The sequence below is a fragment of the Carcharhinus amblyrhynchos genome, unplaced genomic scaffold (genome assembly GCF_965287045.1).
Source record: "Carcharhinus amblyrhynchos unplaced genomic scaffold, sCarAmb.v2.hapA scaffold_47, whole genome shotgun sequence".
Lineage (NCBI taxonomy): Eukaryota > Metazoa > Chordata > Chondrichthyes > Carcharhiniformes > Carcharhinidae > Carcharhinus > Carcharhinus amblyrhynchos.
This window is the reverse complement of record NW_027649788.1, coordinates 2,027,610-2,048,436: the sequence shown is the minus strand read 5'-3', so window position 1 is coordinate 2,048,436 and position 20,827 is coordinate 2,027,610.

The following is a 20,827-nucleotide window of genomic DNA, read 5'->3' as shown; positions in this document are numbered from 1 at the left end:
TACATATTGCAATCAACAGAGGACACAGCACTGATCACTGCGGAACACCAGTAGTTAGAGACGTCCATTCAGAAGAAAACAGCCTTCCACCGCAGCACTCTGCCTTCTATGCCAAGTCAGTTCTGAATCCATCTAGGTAGAAAACCCTTGTTCCTGTGAGATTTTATTTTTCCAGCAGCCTACAATAGGGGCCTTGTCAAATGCCTTACAAAAGCCAATGTAGACAACATCCACAGCCATTCCGTCATCAATCATTCCTGTCACCATCTCAGAAAACTCAATTAAGCTAATGAGACATGAACTTCCATGTCCAAAACTATATTATCTGTCGCTAACAATACAATCCAGTTCGGAATATGCACATATCCCATTCTTAAGTCTTTTCTCCAACAATTATTCTCGCTACCCTTCTTATATAATTGAAAACATTGTCTATCCTCCAAACCTCTGGTATCTCAATAGTGGCCAATGAAGAAACATCACATTGTGTTAAAGGTCCAGAAATGTAATCTTTTGGTTCACTTGGCAATCTGGCCCTCGGGATTTATCTACCTTAATACGTTTTAATTCACCTAAAACTTCCACCTTCGTAATGGTAGCTTGCTCTTAGTAACTCACACATCCGTCCAAGACACCATCAATCGTACCTCTCTTCTTTATGAATACAGTTGCAAAGTGCTAATGAAGAATTTCACCCATTTCGTTTCATTCTACACAAAGTTTACCTTCTTTGTCTTTTAGTGGACCAACTCTTTTACTAGCTACTCTTTTACTAACTACTACCCTGTTGTTTGTAATATATGTAAAACATCCCTTGGGATTCCCCTTAGTCCGATCAGCCAAAGACATTTCGTAATCTCTTCTTGCCCTCCTAAAACCCTGTTTGAGCTATTTTTTAACTCTCCCTCTATTCTTCAAATGCTTCATCTGTTCTTAATTGCCAACACCTAATAAATGTATTTTTTTTCTGACTACAATGAGGACTATAATGCAGAAGAATATAGGACTAAAAGTAGGAGCAGGAAAAAGGGTGTTAGATCACTGGGACCGATTCTGGGGAAGGTGGGTCCTGTACAAATGGGACAGGGTACATCTGTGTTTGTTGTACATCTGTGTGCGGTGTATGGTATCAGAGCCTACTATAGTTCTGTTCAGTCCAAAATATGGAAAAAAAAATCCACAAAGGCTCATGAATGAAGTCTATTCAATCACACAAACCAATTTCCCATCCAGCGACTCTGTCTACACTTCCTGCTGCCTTGGAAAAACAGCGACCATAATTTAGAACCTGATGCACCCCAGATATGCTCTCTTCCACCTTCTTCTGTCTGGAAAATGATTCAAAAATCTGAGAACACGCATCAGCCGATTCAAGAAAAGCTTCTCATCTACTGGAACCAGACTGTTGAGTGGAGCTACCTCGTATTAAGTAGATGTTTTTTTCCTACATTATGACTATGACTTTAACATTATAAGGGACACCACCATGGCACAGTGGTTAGCACTGCTGCCTCACTTTGCCAGCAACCTTGGTCCGAATTCTGGCTCCTGTATGTTCTCCCCGTGCCTGCGTGGGTTTCCTCCGGATGCTCCAATTTCTTTCCACAGTCTGAGAGGCTTGCTAGTGAGGTGCATTGGCCATAATAATTCCTCCCTAGTGGATCCAAAGAGGTGCTGGAGTGTGGGGATTAGGCGATTTTACACTCATTTAATGTAAGCCGACTTGTGGAAGTAATAAAGTAACTTTAAAAAAAATCTTAACTTTAAACGTTCTGCACTCTCTCCTTTCCTTCTTGGTGCTCGTTATTCTTCGTCTGTATAACAAATAAACAATTTGTTTTTTCACTGTATACAAATCCAGTGACGTAAGAACATAAGAACGAAGAGCAGGAGTAAGTCATCTGACCCCTTGAGCCTGCTCCGTCATTAAATAAGATCATGGCTCATCTTTTTTGTGGTTTCAGTTCCACTTACCCACCTGCTCACCATAACCTAGACTTTAAACTAGAAAGGATGGGGGGAGGGAATTGTGATGGGGAGACTGGGACCGAGGAGGTTAGCTCCCAGCTAGGGAAGGACTGCAGGCAGTATGAGAGGGAGGTTAGACAGGGGGTGGAGAAGGGAAATGCCCAGACTGAGGGGCTGAAGTGTATCTATTTTAACGCCAGGAGTGTAGTAAATAAGGTAGATGAGCTTAGGGCGTGGATTGCTGCTTGGGAATGTGATGTGATGGCCATTACGGAGACTTGGATGTCTCAGGGACAGGACTGGGTACTCCAGGTGCCAGGATTCAGATGCTTCAAGAAGGACAGGGAGGGGGGCAAAAGAGGTGGTGGAGTGGCTCTGTTGATCAGGGACAGTGTCATGGCTGCAGAGAAGTAGGATGCCGTGGAGGGACTGTCTACAGAGTCTCTGTGGGTGGAAGTTAGGAACAGCAAAGGGTCGATAACTTTGCTGGGTGTATTCTATAGGCTGCCCAATAGTGACAGGGAAGTTGAGGTGCAGATAGGGAAACAGATCCTAGAGAGATGTAGTAATAACAGAGTTGTCGTGATGGGAGACTTCAATTTCCCAAACATCGATTGGAATATCCCAAGGGTAAGGGGTTTGGATGGGGAGGAGTTTGTTAGGTGTGTTCAGGAAGGTTTCCTGACACAGTACGTGGATAAGCCTACGAGAGGAGAGGCTGTACATGACCTGGTGCTGGCGAATGAACCAGGACAGGTGACGGATCTCTCGGTAGGAGAGAATCTTGGGAATGGTGATCATAATTCTATCTCCTTCACAATTACAGTGGAACGAGATAGGATCAGGCAGGCTAGGAAGGTGTTTGTCTGGAGTAAGGGGAACTACGAAGATGTCAGGCAGTTACTTGGACAAATAAACTGGAAGGAGGCATTCTTGGGGAAAAGTACAGAAGGAAGGTGGCGGATATTCAAGGAATGTTTGTCTGGAGCTCTGCACGACAACGTTCCGATGAGACAAGGAGGTTTTGATAGGTGGCGGGAACCGTGGTGCACGAAGGATGTGGTGAACCTAGTCAGGAAGAAAAGGAAGGTGTACAAAAGGTTCAGGGAGCGAGGAGATGTTAAGGATCTAGGGGAGTATAAGGATTGTAGAAAGGAGCTTAAAAGGGAAATTAGGAGAGCCAGAAGGGGTCATGAGAAGGCCTTGGTGGGTAAGATTAAGGAGAATCCCAAGGCCTTCTATAAATATGTGAAAAGTAAAAGGATGAGAAGAGAAGGGATAGGACCTATAAAAGGTGAAGGGGGAAAGGTCTGTGTGGAACCAGAAGAAATGGCAGAGGTGCTTAATGAGTACTTTGCCTCAGTATTCACGGTGGAAACTGATCTGGGAGATTTTGCTACAGGTTTGCAGCAGATGGAAAAGATTGAGTATGTGGATATTAAGGAGGAGGATGTGTTAGAACTTTTGAATTCTATCAAGATAGACAAGTCGCCAGGACCAGATGGGATGTACCCCAGGTTACTGTGGGAGGTGAGGGAGGTGATTGCAGAGCCCCTGGTGATGATCTTTGCGTCGTCAATGGAGACTGCAGAGGCTACGGAGGATTGGAGGATTGCGGATGTGGTTCCTATTTTCAAGAAAGGGAACAGAGATAGCCCGGGAAATTACCGACTGGTGAGTCTGACCTCAGTGGTTGGTAAGCTGATGGAGAGGCTTCTGAGGGACAAGATTTATGAACATTTGGAGAGGTTTGGCATGATCAGAAATAGTCAGCATGGTTTTGTCAAGGGCAGGTCGTGCCTTACGAGCCTAGTTGAGTTCTTCGAAAATGTGACTGAACACATTGACGAAGGAAGAGCAGTGGACATGGTGTACATGGACTTCAGCAAGGCGTTTGATAAGGTCCCCCATGCAAGACTTCTTGAGAAGGTGAGAGGGCATGGGATCCAAGGGGCTTTGGCCTTGTGGATCCAGAACTGGCTTGCCTGCAGAAGGCAGAGAGTGGTTGTGGATGGGTCTTTTTCTGCATGGAGGTCAGTCACCAGTGGAGTGCCCCAGGGATCTGTTCTAGGACCCTTGCTGTTTGTCATTTTCATAAATGACCTCGATGAGGAAGTGGAGGGATGGGTTAGTAAGTTTGCCGATGACACAAAGGTCGGTGGTGTTGTGGATGGTCTGGAAGGATGTCAGAAGTTGCAGCAGGACATAAATAGGATGCAAGACTGGGCGGAGAAGTGGCAGATGGACTTCAACACGGATAAATGTGTAGTGGTCCATTTTGGCAGGACCAATGGGATGAACGAGTACACTATCAAGGGCAGGAGTCTTAGCAGTGTTGAAGAGCAGAAGGATCTTGGGGTCCGGGTCCACAGGACTCTGAAATCGGCCTCGCAGGTGGAGGATGTGGTCACGAAGGCGTATGGTGTACTGGCCTTCATTAATCGAGGGATTGAGTTTAGGAGTCGGGAGGTAATGCTGCAACTTTATAAGTCCCTTGTCAGGTCCCACTTGGAGTACTGTGCGCAGTTCTGGTCGGCTCACTATAGGAAGGACGTAGAAGCGTTTGAAAGGGTACAGAGGAGATTTACAAGGATGTTGCCTGGATCGGGAGGCATGCCTTATGAAGATAGGTTGAGGGAGCTGGGACTCTTCTCCCTGGAGAGACGAAGGTTGAGAGGCGACCTGATAGAGGTTTGTAAGATGTTGAGAGGAATAGATAGGGTGGATTCTCAGAGGCTATTTCCCCGGGTTGAAATGGTCGCGACGAGAGGACACAGATTTAAGGTGCAGGGAAGCAAGTACAGAGGTGATGTTAGTGGTAAGTTTTTCACTCAGAGGGTGGTGAGTGAATGGAATCGGCTGCCGTCAGTGGTGGTGGAGGCGAACTCGCTGGGGTCTTTTAAAAGACTTCTGGATGAGTATATGGGATTTAATGGGATTGGGGGTTATAGATAGGTCTATGGATTGGTAGGTATTGATGTGATCGGCGCAACTCGTGGGCCGAAGGGCCTGTTTGTGCTGTAGTGTTCTATGTTCTATGAAATATCAGAATATATATTTAAAATATGAAATTCTGCAGAAGTCTCACTGAGACATCAAAACCATGCTTAATTGGAGAGAATAACTGAACAACATTCAATGGGCTGAATGGCCTTCTATGATTGTGCACTGTAATAATTCAATGATTAAAGTGAATTCCACAGATTCGTAACATTTGAGAGAAGTATTTTCTTCTCATCTGTTTTAAATCAGCTACCTTCCATCCTAAAGTAATGACCTCTCATTCTAAATTGCCCCAAAAGAGGAAAGGTTCATTTTTCGCTTATGTTGTCAAAACTTTTTCTTATCTTACTTGCAAAAGGTAAATTCGTCATAGTCCCAGCTAAATATAAGTTGTGACTGATGGTGATTTAACCCAATGATCACCAACCGTCAGGAATATTTGAGAAGGTGGGACTTAATGAATAATTTTAGTCAGTACGGGAATTAAATCTACGTTTTTGGTATCACTTTTTAAAATCGCTATCCAGCAGTCCAGCCAACTGAGATAAGTCAAATGGCTTATTCAGTAAGACATCTGATTATCCTGTAATTCGTACTATAATCAGAATATTGCAGTTTCCATTTCTGTGGCGATAATTTTACAGACAAATCAGGTCCAAATTAATTAAACCAAATATTGTTTATCATATTGTATACTTCATCTCCACTCATGATTCTCAATTCTAAAGAGTATCAGCCTAAACTTCTCAACTTATCTTCGTAAAAGAACTCCTTGTCTCTGGAATCAATGCACTGAATTGCCTCTGAACTGACTCTAATGTCTCTGCATCCTTCTTCAAATAAGAGAAACAAAACTTTGCATAGTATTCTGACTTGGTCTCACCAATGCCCCATGTAGTAACAGCAACACTTTGTTATTTTTATACGCAATTCTTTCAGCTATAAATGCCAAAGTTCCATTTGCTGTCCTTATTATCTTCTATACCAGCATACTAGTTGCCCACAAATTGCGCACAACGATACCCAGATCCCACTGCATTTCAATTGAGAAAGAGAAATGCTACCTTTCTACTTTTCTGGTCAAAATAGATAAGCTTACACATCTCCACGTAAAACTCTATCTGCCACATTTTGGCACACTCACCGAGCCTAGTTACATCCATCTTTTAAGTTTCATATTCCCTCACTGCAAATTAGTATCCCATCTACTTTTGTGTCATCTGCAGACTTGGCTATAATACCTTCTATCCCTGTATCTAAGACATTATATATATTGCAAATAGTTTAGGTTCACTGTTTGGGAGCTCACGATATTAATCATGGGAACATGACAACATATTTTCCCATCTGAACAAATTGGTAAGGTCGATATCATGAAAGTTATTTTACCTTGACAAGAATCAGCTGAAGTAACAAACAAACTTTAATTAGTGGGATCGTCCCACAGGTAATTGATAATGTCGAACGGTCAGGGAATAATGATGGGTCGTACGAGGGCTGCTGTTGGTTGTTTCGAGAATAGCCTAGTACTTCACGTCGCTAGTGTACGCTTAAACTGAACCAGATGATGGGCAACGCGACAGATCAGTGACTATCACTGCTGTGCAGATACATGGATTTGGGCCAGTGTCTGCAGGAGTTTGCACATTCTCCCCGTGCTTGCGTCAGTTTTCTCCTGGTGCTCCGGTTTCCTCTCACACCCCAAAGATGTGCTGATTGGTGTAACAAATTGTCCCTAAATTAGTCTTCCCTCAATCTGGAATGCCTAAAGCATAGACAAGGGTCATGGGTGGAGAGGGGACTCAATGTTAAAATGGCGGTGCGGGCTCGTTGGGCCAAAGGGCCTGTTTCATGTGCTTTTTTCTTTGACTGTCATCAAAACTTGACCATCACTCTTGAGGAACCAGTTCGAACCTTGTCATGCCCACCTACCCAATCACAGACCCATAACCGTTAAGATAATTATCTTCCAATCTAATATGACCTTCCCCAAAACTATGGACTTCGGAAAACTAAAAGCAATGCATCAATCATTTCACCAGCAACTTCATTTAAGACTCAAGAATGATGCTTCTCAGGAGGAAGCATATGCCAGCCCGTAGCTGCAACATTTTTTTCTTAAGTAGCACCTTCCTGATGCAATTTTGCTGATTTCCTCCCTGCCTTCCATTCCTAGTTCATGACTGCTTCTGATATGCTACTTGTGTCCTCTATAATGATTCATGTTGCAAAATGAATTTCAAGTTAATTCAGTTTAAGGGAAACTGCTGATGAGAATTTGAAGCCAGGTAGCTGGGTTGGAGTAGACATCCACTTTCTGGATGCAATTACCTTACTGATGTCATGGAGGGAGTTGGCAATATTGATTAGGACTGGAAGCAAAAGAAAGTGGCCAGGAACCCTGTGAAGATCAACATTGTTCAATTGAGTTGCATGTTGATCCATTTGATTTGGGCAGCTGGGCACCATCCACTTTTTTTTATTATTATTAATTCATAAGATGTAGTGCTTGTTGCCTTAGCCAGCATTTATTGTCCAATTCCATGAGATGGCGGTGGTGATCTTCCTTTTTGAACTGCTGCAGTCCATGTAATATATGTAAACACGCTGTGTTGTTTGGGAAACAGTTCCAGGATTCCACTCTAATGGCAGTGAAGGAATGGCAATGTATTTCCCGATCAGTATGTTGAGTGACTTCGAGGAAAATTTCCAGGCGGTGATTTTCCCATGTGTCAACTGCCTTTTTCTTTCTAGATGACCAGTGGTTGTGGGTTTGAAATTTGCTACTTCAGAAGGCTTGATAAGATTCTGTAGTGCAACTGTTAGATTGCACATACTGCTACCAATGCGCATTGATGATGGAGGGAGTGGGTATTTTTTGATGAGATGCCAATCAAATGGGTTACTATGTCCTGGACGGCATAACGTGTCGCGAGCATTGTTGAAGCTGTACTCATCCCAAAAGAAATAACAGAGTACTCCATCAAACACCTGATTCCTTGGTTTTCGAAAGTCAGGAGATGAGATTTTGCCATTGGTTATTTCTAATCATGGGATCTGAGCATCGTTGGCTGGGCCAGCATTTATTGTTCCTCTCCCATTTCCGTTGAACTGAATGGCTTGTTAGGTTATTTCAGAAGGCATTTTCAGAGACAACAATATTGTTTTTAGTCTGAGGTTACATAAAGGCCAGCCCAGGCAAGGATCATAGATTTACTTGAGTAAAGGACATCAGTGAACCAGATGGGTTTTCACAACAATTGACAACGGTTTCATAGGGTTTGAACACAGGTCTTCAGTTCAACAGCCTGGCCCTATGTCTTTGGATTATTGCACTGATTACAATACGACTGTATACTATCTCCCCTCCCATCTGACCTGCTGTTGGAGCAATAGTATGCATATGAGTAATCCAGTTCAGTTTCAGGCCAACAGTAAACCCCAGGGTGTCGGTAACGGACAATTCGGCGATGGTAATGCAATTGAATATCAAAGGAGGAATGATCAGATTTTCTCTTATTGGAGATAGTCATTGCCTGACACTTGTGTGGCGCTAACACTACTTGTCATTTGTCAACCCAAAAGTGGATATTGTCTATTTCTTACTACATTTGAACATGGTCGACTTCAGTATCTGTGGGTTTGCGAATGGTGTTGTGCATTGTTCAGTTATTAGTGAATGTCCCCACTTCTGATGGTATTTTGGAAGAATAGCTAAAGGCAGGTAGGCCTGAGAAACGCACATGAGAAACTCCAGCTGTAGTGCCACGGAACGGATTTGGCTGACCTCCAACAATTACAGTGCTCGCAAAAACAGAGGTCCTGAGGATGTTGGCATGTGATCCCAATGAGGAAGGAACGAGTTTACAGAGGAGTGTTTTGGAGGTTTCTTCTGCAGTCCTGAGGAGGTGATGCTTTTAGCCGAGGGTTCTATCAAGAAATACATCTGGGTGAACAAGTTTGGGGCCTTGACACTGTTGTGACCACCAGGGTGATATCCAATTCCATCTTGGCGCTGGTAGCGTGAAGGTGAAATATATTGTTGACTGCTTTCCTGGGTTCCTATATGTGAAGACATGTCTCGTGACTGGCAGGCAGCTCTTCAATATCTAAGCCTGCACGCTAATGTAGATGATGACATCTGTGTTGATCAATCTACCAGGACCAAGTTGAAAGTGGTAATGTGATGTACAAGTGAAGATGTGTGGGGTAAATCCGAGGTAAATATTCTGTGAAGGATCTGGTTTTGTCACCCAGAAGTACCGTGAAACATCTGGACAGCAATTCAATGGTTGAGGAAAGAAAAAAACTCTTGACTGTGACAAACAGATTTAACCTGCCAGGATGTACAGCAGCGTTCAGTAAAGGAAAGGATTTGTATCCCCAACTTCCAGATCTTTTGAAAGCCATTTTTCAGCCAATGTGAGTGTTATTAGGAGCTGAGCACCAATTGCTAATTCTTCCTTGTTTAAAGTCTGCTCCATCCACACTGATGAGAACCTTTCACTGGGGTCAAGACAGCACACTGATGAGAAGGACCTTCCTATTGGCTGGGAGCAGGTGATTGATAGCCGCTACAACAAATGGGGAGAGGGTGTAGATTGCAGCCCCGCCCTCTTCATTCTCCAGGCAGCGGCGCGCTCGGGTTGTAACCGTCTGTGCGCGAGACGGACAGCACGGAAGGAACTCCAAGACTCGCGCACTGCGCAGGCCATTTGTGAGTTGTGATGGGGGAGGGGGGAGAAAGTCGCAGTTGTCCGTATGCGCATGCGCCGGGCTCTTTGAGCGCGTGCAGTTTTACCTCACAAACAACGACGCGCAGTCGCAGAGTTGCTTCTTTCCAGAAGTTTCGGCGGTAGAAAGTCCGGGTGAGAAAGCGATGCAAATATTTATACTCGGTTCTGAGCAGGGAGGATTTTCAGCTTTTTTAATCGTGTTTAAGAAGCGGCCTGGTTCCTGGACCAATTCTGGGGAGAAAATGGCGAATTCCGACTTTCCCAGAAAGCAAAGAGAGTGAAGATGGAGATAGTGAAATCAGAGAGAGTAATCCCAGGGAGATAGAGATAGTGAAATCAGAGAGAGTAATCCCAGGGAGATAGAGATAGTGAGATCAGAGAGAGTAATCCCAGGGAGATAGAGATAGTGAAATCAGAGAGAGTAATCCCAGGGAGATAGAGATAGTGAAATCAGAGAGAGTAATCCCAGGGAGATAGAGATAGTGAAATCAGAGAGAGTAATCCCAGGGAGATAGAGATAGTGAAATCAGAGAGAGTAATCCCAGGGAGATAGAGATAGTGAAATCAGAGAGAGTAATCCCAGGGAGATAGAGATAGTGAAATCAGAGAGTGTAATCCCAGGGAGATAGAGATAGTGAGATCAGAGAGAGTAATCCCAGGGAGATAGAGATAGTGAAATCAGAGAGAGTAATCCCAGGGAGATAGAGATAGTGAAATCAGAGAGAGTAATCCCAGGGAGATAGAGATAGTGAGATCAGAGAGAGTAATCCCAGGGAGATAGAGATAGTGAGATCAGAGAGAGTAATCCCAGGGAGATAGAGATAGTGAAATCAGAGAGTGTAATCCCAGGGAGATAGAGATAGTGAAATCAGAGAGAGTAATCCCAGGGAGATAGAGATAGTGAAATCAGAGAGAGTAATCCCAGGGAGATAGAGATAGTGAAATCAGAGAGAGTAATCCCAGGGAGATAGAGATAGTGAGATCAGAGAGAGTAATCCCAGGGAGATAGAGATAGTGAGATCAGAGAGAGTAATCCCAGGGAGATAGAGATAGTGAGATCAGAGAGAGTAATCCCAGGGAGATAGAGATAGTGAGATCAGAGAGAGTAATCCCAGGGAGATAGAGATAGTGAGATCAGACAGTGTAATCCCAGGGAGATAGAGATAGTGAGATCAGACAGTGTAATCCCAGGGAGATAGAGATAGTGAAATCAGAGAGAGTAATCCCAGGGAGATAGAGATAGTGAGATCAGAGAGAGTAATCCCAGGGAGATAGAGATAGTGAGATCAGAGAGAGTAATCCCAGGGAGATAGAGATAGTGAGATCAGACAGTGTAATCCCAGGGAGATAGAGATAGTGAGATCAGACAGTGTAATCCCAGGGAGATAGAGATAGTGAGATCAGAGAGTGTAATCCCAGGGAGATAGAGATAGTGAGATCAGAGAGAGTAATCCCAGGGAGATAGAGATAGTGAGATCAGAGAGAGTAATCCCAGGGAGATAGAGATAGTGAGATCAGAGAGTGTAATCCCAGGGAGATAGAGATAGTGAAATCAGAGAGTGTAATCCCAGGGAGATAGAGATAGTGAGATCAGAGAGAGTAATCCCAGGGAGATAGAGATAGTGAGATCAGAGAGAGTAATCCCAGGGAGATAGAGATAGTGAGATCAGAGAGAGTAATCCCAGGGAGATAGAGATAGTGAGATCAGACAGTGTAATCCCAGGGAGATAGAGATAGTGAGATCAGACAGTGTAATCCCAGGGAGATAGAGATAGTGAGATCAGACAGTGTAATCCCAGGGAGATAGAGATAGTGAGATCAGACAGTGTAATCCCAGGGAGATAGAGACAGTGAGATCAGAGAGAGTAATCCCAGGGAGATAGAGACAGTGAGATCAGAGAGAGTAATCCCAGGGAGATAGAGATAATGAGATCAGAGAGTGTAATCCCAGGGAGATAGAGATAGTGAAATCAGAGAGTGTAATCCCAGGGAGATAGAGATAGTGAAATCAGAGAGTGTAATCCCAGGGAGATAGAGATAGTGAAATCAGAGAGTGTAATCCCAGGGAGATAGAGAGAGTGAGATCAGACAGTGTAATCCCAGGGAGATAGAGATAGTGAAATCAGAGAGTGTAATCCCAGGGAGATAGAGATAGTGAGATCAGAGAGAGTAATCCCAGGGAGATAGAGATAGTGAGATCAGACAGTGTAATCCCAGGGAGATGGAGATAGTGAAATCAGACAGTGTAATCCCAGGGAGATAGAGAGAGTGCGATCAGACAGTGTAATCCCAGGGAGATAGAGAGAGTGCGATCAGACAGTGTAATCCCAGGGAGATAGAGAGAGTGCGGTCAGACAGTGTAATCCCAGGGAGATTACACTGTCTGATCTATAGTTATACCTGAACTTCGGGGCAGTGTGCGATTCAAATGCTAATACTTTATTTACAGTATTCAACCTTAGCCATCCTGTCTTGATGTTTCCAAGTGTTGAGGAAATTGTTTTCGGTGTGTGTTAATTGTTTTGTCTGATTGGTTATTTAATAGTCTCAAATCTCTGGGGTTTGAACCAAAGGTGTGTCATTGATCTCAAAAGAGGTTTTGAGGGGCCAGGCATGTTTCCTTAACTATGCTAATTTTAGGTGTCTCCATGGGTTGGTTGACTGTTTTAAAGGTGCTGATTTTGAGGGGGTGGAGATTTCGTTCCTGTCGGTGCCATCCTGTCCAGCTTCCCTGATGTGCCAGCCCTCACCTGCATTCTAAAAGCATGCTCTTGCCCACAGATCGGTGTCTGTTACTTTGTGATTCTTGGTGGAGGGGCTCTGAGGGGAGCTTTAGTTTGCTTCCATTTTGTGTGCCCAATTTCATAAAATTTGTTGTCCCATAACAGTTCCCTCCGTGTGGGTCGGGAGCGGGCTTGTTCCTCCTCCCTCAGACCGATTTCCTTCACAAATGCTATGTCCGGTGCTCCCTGCATTTGCATGCTGCAGTCGTACAGTTTAGGGTAGCCCCGGGTTTGTCAAATTAGGTGTATGCGGGAGAAGTCTTCCTGAGATGTTCATTGTCCCGTGTTGCCAATCGTTCCGATTAGTTCCCTCCTAGTTTTATTTTTCTTGTGCTGGTGGGATGTATAGCACATTATGACCCCCCCCAGGATATTGCCAGTATGAGTTGGAAGGTAACCGGTATGTGCGAGACTATCCGGATCCAGGGGTAAATGTCCACTTAGACCCCAGTCCCACACCCTCCGAACCCATGTCTGGCTCTGTAAGGCTGACTCTGTGTCATGCTCTAGGGTTTTGATATGTGATTGGAACTGGTGGTATAATCGAACAGAGTGTCCCACTTAGAGACGTAACTCTCTCAGTACTTCTGCTAAGTGTGGGATGGGGACCTGTTCTGGCTCTCGGTAATATTTGAGGTCATCTCACAAAAGGGTGGTTAGGGGTAAAATCAGTCCTCTCAGGGACGGACGTGAGGAATTGTGCTTAGAGGCAGAGGGAATGGGGGAGATCCTGAATGAATACTTTGCATCGGTATTCACGAAGGAGAGGGGCTTGATGTCCAGTACGGTCATTGAGGGAGCGGTAGACCGATTGAAACATCTATTGATTACGAGGGAAGAAGTGTTCGGGCTTTTAGAGGGCATTAAGACCGATAAATCTCCGGGGCCTGATTGCATTTATCCCAGGCTGCTTAGAGAGGCGAGGGATGAGATTGCTGGGCCTCGGACGCAAATCTTTGTCTCTTCTTTGGACACAAGTGAGGTCCCAGAGGACTGGAGGATTGCGAACCTGGTACCGTTGTTTAAAAAGGGTAGGAGGGATAGCCCAGGTAACTATAGGCCAGTGAGCTTAACGTCAGTGGTAGGTAAGTTGATGGAGAGGATTCTTGGGGATAGGATGTATGCGCACTTGGAGCGTTGCGATCTGATTAAGGATGCGCAGCATGGCTTTGTCAAGGGGAAGTCTTGCCTTACGAATCTGGTAGAATTCTTTGAGGAGGTGACAAAAACCGTTGACGAAGGACGAGCCGTTGATGTCGTCTATGTGGATTTCAGTAAGGCGTTTGACAAAGTCCCTCATGGTAGGTTGGTACAGAAGATTAAAGCTCATGGGATATGTGGTCAGGTATCTAGATGGGTAGAGAACTGGCTTGCAAAGAGGAGTCAGAGAGGAATTGTGGAGGGGTCTTTTTCTAGGTGGAGGTCTGTCACTAGTGGGGTGCTGCAGGGCTCGGTACTGGGACCTCTTCTCTTTGTAGTGTATATAAATGATTTGGAAGAGGGAGTCGGTGGTGTGATCAGCAAATTTGCTGATGACACCAAGATGGCTGGATTGGCGGGCAGTGAGGAGCAGTGTCTCGCAACACAGCGGGATATTGATAGGCTGGTTGATTGGGCAGATACGTGACAAATGGAGTTTAATCCGGATAAATGTGAGGCGATGCATTTTGGCCGGAATAATGTAGGGGGAAGTTATATGAAAAAGGGTAAGCCTGTAAGGAGTATAGAGTCGCAGCGAGACCAGGGGGTGCAAGTGCACAAGGCTTTGAAGGTGGCAGTGCAAGTGGAGAGTGTGGTGAAGAAAGCCTATGGTATGTTAGCCTTTATAGGAAGGGGTATAGAATATAAGAGCTGGAGTCTAATGTTGCAGATGTATAGAACGTTGGTTAGGCCGCATTTGGAGTACTGCGTGCAGTTCTGGTCGCCTTACTACCAGAAGGTCGTGGAGACTCTGGAGAGAGTGCAGAGGAGATTTACCAGGATGTTGCCTGGTATGGAAGGACTGGGGTATGAGGAAAGATTGAAGAAATTGGGGCTCTTTTCCCTTGAAAGACGCCGGCTGAGGGGGGGATCTAATAGAGGTATATACGATTATAAAGGGTATAGATAGAATAAACAGAGGTAAGCTATTTCCTATAATAGAGTCACGTAGGACAAGGGGCCATGGACTTAAGGTGAGGGGGGAGAGGTACAACACAGATATTAGAGGGAGGTTTTTCATGCAGAGGGTAGTGGGGGTATGGAATGCTCTGCCAAGTAAGGTGGTGGAGGCAAACACGCTAGAGTCCTTTAAGAGTAACTTAGACATATGACTGAGCTGGAGATGGGTGGATATAGGAGAACCTTTAATTAAGGGTCATTAGCATTGGGGTGTCCCTAGAAATGTAAATGGGTATAGTATGATAATAATGTTTTTCTCTGTTTTCATTCACAGGTTTGAAGTCGGTCCACTTCGTGTCCAACGAGGGGCATACACGCGATGGGTCGTACTGGGGCTTCTCTTGGTTGTTCGAGATTGGCCTAGTGCTTCATGTCGTTAGTGTGTGCCTAAACTGGACAAGATACTGGGCAAGACGACAGCTCAGTGACTATCGCTGATTGCTGTGCAGACACATGGATTTGGGCCGGTGTCTGTGGGAGTTTGCGCATTCTCCCCGTGCTTGCGTGGGTTTTCTCCGGGTGCTCCGGTTTCCTCCCACACCCCAAAGATGTGGTGTTAGGCTGATTGGCAGGAATAAATTGTCCCGAAATCAGTTTTCCCTCAATCTGGATGGCCATAAAACATTAGATAGGGGTCATGGGTAGAGAGGTGGAGTTGAGATGGCAGCGTGGGCTCGTTGGGCCAAAGGGCCTGTTTCCCAGGCTGATTTTGTTCTTTGTTCTTTGACTGGTTAATGTTTTCCCCGACTGGTTAATGTTTTCCCCATGGTTGGTTAATGCTTTGCCCCTGCTTCTCTGGAGACTAAGTGCGACTGTTTTAATGTTTTCCCTTCTACTCCAGGGACCACGTCCAACTCGTTAATGTTTTCTCTGACTGGTTAATGTTTTGCCCCTGCTTCTCCGGAGACCCCGTCCGACTGGTTAATGTTTTCCCCTCGCTTCTACAGTGACTCAGTACACCTGGTTCATGTTTTGCCCCTGCTTGTCCAGAGGGTACAATAAAAGGGGGACTGCCATTGCCCACACAGCAGCAGCAGCAGCTGGTTAATGGTTTCCCCTCGCAAGTGGAAGCTTCCCTTCCCCCATCTGGCTGACACACTGACTTTCCCATTCCCTCAGCATCTTTACAAACACTGCCTGCCATTTCTTCAAAGCTTTGTTGACAGCTGCCTGCACCGGCTTCAATACTCACCTCTCCCCCGCTCTCACTCGAACACTCAACCTGTGCCTGAACTGAGAGAGGCAGAGAGGGAGTTTTTAAAGTTTATTAAGTGTCAGAAGTCAGGCTGACATTAACACTGCAGTGAAGTTACTGAGAGAGAGGGACAGTGAGAGAGAGGGAGAGACGGACAGACAGACAGAGAGTGGGGGATCGATATTTAAAGATATTTGAATGGTTCGTACTGACAAGCAAGGCCTACATTCACACTGGATCAGCTTACCGGGACACAGAGATACAGAGGGAGAGGTGAAAGTTTTCCCCGACTGGTTCATGGTTTCCCCCTGCTTCTCCAGGCTCCAAGTCCCACTGGATAATGTTTTCCCCACGGTTGGTTAATGTTTTACCCATTCAGGCAGAGCCCAAGTCCCACTGCTTAATGTTTTGCCCGACTGGTTAATGTTTTGCCCGGTTGGTTAATGTTTTGCCCCTGCTTCTACCGGGACTAAGTCCAAATGGTTAATGTTTTCCCCTTGCATCTCCAGGGACCATCTCCAACTGGTTAATGTTTTCCCCACGGTAGGTTGATGCTGTGCCCCTGCTTCTCCAGGGATTATGTGCAACTGGTTCATATTTTCCCCTCCCTTCTCCAGGCGCCAAGTCCAAGTGGTTCATGTTTTCCCCTCGCTTCTCCAGGCACTAAGTCCAAGTGGTTAATATTTTCCCCCTGCGTCTCCAGGCACCATGTCCCACTGGTTAATGTTTTCCCTTCTGCTCCAGGCACCCAGCTCAACTGGTTAATTTTTTCCCCCTGCGTCTCCAGGGACCCATGTCCCACTGGTTAATGTTTTCCCCGTGGTTGGCTAATGTTTTGCACACGACAGCCAGAGACTAAGTCCCACTCATGAATGTTTTCCCCGACTGGTTAATGTTTTCCCCGGTTGGTTAATGTTTTCCCCATGGTTGGTTAATGTTGTGCCCCTGCTTCTCCAGGGACTGTGCCCGACTGGTTAATGTTTTCCCCTCGCTTCTCCAGGCACCCAGCCCGAGTGGTTCATGCTTTCCCCCTGCTTCTCCAGGGCCCAAGTCCCACTGGTGAATGTTTTCCCCGGTTGGTTAATGTTTACCCTGGTTGGTTCATGTTTTAACACAGTAAAAAGTCTGACAACACCAGGTTTTAGTCCAACCTATTTATTTGATAATATACTCACAAGCTTTTGGGGTTAGCCCCTTCGTCAGGTGAATGGAGAGTTCTGGCCTCAGACAGAGCATATAAAGCACGGACAGTTTAGAGATTACTGATTAGAATGCGAATCCTTACACCTAACCTGCTGTTCAAGACCTGAAGTGGCTGATAATGTGAGTGGAAGGAGCACTGATCACAGTTTAAAGAGATGTGTATTGTCTCCAGACAGTACAGTAAGTGAGGTTTTGCAAACCCAGGCAAGTCACGGGGGTTACAGATAGTGCGACATGAACCCAAGATCCCTGTTGAGACCGTCCTCATGCGTGCGGAACTTGGCTATCAGTCTGTGCTCAGCGACTCTGCGCTGTCGTGTGTCGTGAAGGCCGCCTTGGAGAATGCTTACCCGAAGGTCAGAGGCTGAATGCTCGTGACCACTGAAGTGTTCGCCAACAGGAAGGGAACAGTCTTGCCTGGTGACTGTCGAGCGATGTTCATTCATCCGTTGTCGTAGCGTCTGCATGGTCTCCCAATGTACCATGCTTCGGGACATCCGTTCTTGCAACGTATCAGGTAGACAATGTTGGCCGAGTTGCAAGAGTATTTACCATGTACCTGGTGGATGGTATTCTCACGTGTGATGATGGTATCCATGTCGATGATCCGGCATGTCTTGCAGAGGTTGCTGTGGCAGGGTTCTGTGGTATTGTGGTCATATCATGGTTCATGTTTTGCCAGACTGGTTAATGTTTTCCCCGACTGGTTAATGTTTTGCCTGACTGGTTATTGTTTTCCCCACGGTTGGTTAATGTTGTGCCCCTGCTTCTCCAGGGACTGTGCCCGACTGGTTAATGTTTTCCCCTCACTTCTCCAGGCACCAAGTCCAAGTGGCTAATGTTTTCCCCCTGCTTCTCCAGGGACCAAGTTCAACAGGTTAATGTTTTCCCCTCGCTTCTCCAGGGACCATGTCCCACTGGTTTATGTTTTCCCCGACTGGTTAATGCTTTGCCTCTGCTTCTCTGGAGACTAAGTGTGACTGGTTAATGTTTTCCCTTCTACTCCAGGGAGCAGATCCAATTGGTTAATGTTTTCCCCTCGCTTCTCCAGGGACTCAGTCCAACTGGTTAATGACTTCCACGAAGCTCCAGTGGCTTTGGGTTTCTAGTTAATTTTTTCCCCGACTGGTTAAAGTTTTCCCCGACTGGTTAATATTTTGCCTGTGCTTCTACAGGGACCAAGTCCAACTGGTTAATGTTTTCCCTCGGTTCTCCAGGGACTATTCCTGCCTGGTTAATGTTTGGAAGGACTATTACTTACGTGGTGAAAAACTGCAGCAGGCGACGGTGCAGAGGGACCTCAGGGTCCTTGTGCATGAGTCGCAAAAACCCAGCCTGCAGGTGCAGCAGGTGGTCAGGAAGGCTAATGGGATGCTGGCCTTCATAGCGAGGGGGATTGAATATAAAAGTAGGGAGGTCTTGCTGCAGCTGTATAGGGCATTGGTGAGGCCGCAGCTGGAGTACTGTGTGCAGTTTTGGGCACCGTACTTACGCAAGGATATCTTGGCCTTGGAGGGAGCCCAGAGGAGGTTTACTAGGCTGATACCGGAGTTGAGGGGGTTGAGCTATGAGGAAAGGCTGAATAAACTAGGCTTGTACTCATTAGAGTTTAGAAGAATGAGGGGAGATCTCATTGAGACGTATAAGATGGTGAATGGGATGGATAGGATAGAGGTGGAGAGACTCTTCCCGCTCAGAAAGGACAGTAGGACTAGGGGGCACAGCCTCAAGATAAAGGGGGTGCGGTTTAGAACGGAGTTGAGGAGGAACTTCTTCACTCAAAGGGTTGTGAATCTCTGGAATTCTCTGCCTGTTGAAGTGGTGGAGGCTGCCTCGCTAAATATTTTTAAGACGCGGGTTGATGGGTTTTTGATAAGCGAGGGGATTAAGGGTTATGGGGAGAGGGCGGGAATGTGGAACTGAACCACGACAGATCAGCCATGATCTTATTGAATGGCGGGGCAGGCTCAAAGGGCTAGATGGCCTACTCCTGCTCCTATTTCTTATGTTCTTATGTTCTTTTGTAAAACATTAACCAACCGTGGGGAAAACATGAACCAGTGTCCATGGAGAAGCCAGGGGACAACATAAACCAGTTGGACTTAATCTCTGGGGAAGCAGGGACAAAACATGAACCAACTGTGGGCAAGACATTAACCAACCATGGGGAAAACATTAACCAGTGGGACTTGGAGCCTGGAGAAGCAGGGGGGGAAACATTAACCAACCGGGGAAAACATTAACCAGTGGGACTTGGAGCCTGGAGAAGCAGGGGGGAAAACATTAACCGGTCGGGGAAAACTTTCACCTCTCCCTCTGTATCCCAGTAAGCTGATCCAGTGTGAATGTAGGCCTTGCTTGTGAGGCGAATCATTCAAGTTGACACCTTTAAATATCGAACCCCACTCTCTGTCTGTCTGTCTCTCCCTCTCTCTCACTGTCCCTCTCTCTCAGTAACTTCACTGCAGTGTTAATGTCAGCCTGACTTCGGACACTTAATAAACTTTAAAAACTCACTCTCTGCCTCTCTCAGTTCAGGCACAGGTTGAGTGTTCGAGTGAGAGCGGGGGAGAGGTGAGTATTGAAGCCGGTGCAGGCAGCTGTCAACAAAGCTTTGAAGAAATGGCAGGCAGTGTTTGTAAAGATGCTGAGGGAATGGGAAAGTCAGTGTGTCAGCCAGATGGGGGAAGGGAGGCTTCCACTTGCGAGGGGAAAACATTAACCAGCTGCTGCTGCTGCGGTGTGGGCAATGGCAGTCCCCCTTTTATTGTACCCTCTGGACAAGCAGGGGCAAAACATGAACCAGTTGGACGTGGTGCCTGGAGCAGAAGGGAAAACATTAACCAGTTAGACTCTGGTCCCTGGAGTAGAAGGGAAAACTTTAAACCAGTTGCACTTAGTCTCCAGAGAAGCAGGGGCAAAGCATTAACCAGTCGGGGAAAACATTAACCAGTGGGACTTGGTCCCTGGAGAACCGAGGGGAAAACATGAACCAGTTGATCTTGGTCTCTGGAGAAGCAGGGGCAAAACATTTACCAACTGTGGGCAAAACATTAACCAGTCGGGCAAATCATTAACCTACCGGGGAAAACATTAACCAGTGGGACTTAGTCTGTGGCTGGAAGGGCAAAACGTGAAACAACTGTGGGGAAAACATGAACCAACCATGGGGAAAACATTTACCAGTGGGACTTGGGCCCTGGAGAAGCAGGGGGAAATCATTAACCAGTTGGGCTGGGTGCCTGGAGCAGAAGAGAAAGCATTAACCAGTGGGACATGGTGCCTGGAGAACCTTGGGGAAAGCATTAACCAGTCGGACTTAGTCTCTGGAGAAGCAGGGGCATTAACAAACCATGGGGAAAACATTAACCAGCCGGGGAAAACATTAACCAGTGGGACTTAGGCACTGGCTGGAGTGGGCAAAACATTAACCAACCGTGGGGAAAGCAGTAACCAGTCGGACCTTGTCCCTGGAGAAGCCGGGGAAAGCTGAAACATTTGGACTTGGTGCCTGGAGCAGAAGGGAAAACATTAACCAGGCGGACAGAGTCCCTGGAGAAGCAAGGGGAGAACATTAACCAGTTGGACATTGTCCCTGGAGAAGGAGGGGCACAACATTAACCAACCGGGCAAAACATTAACCAACCGGGCAAAACATTAACCAGTCGGGCAAAACATTAACCAGTGGGACTTAGGCTCTGCCTGGATGGGCAAAACATTAAGCAACGGTGGGGAAAGCATGAACCAACCATGGGGAAATCATTAACAAGCGGGACTTA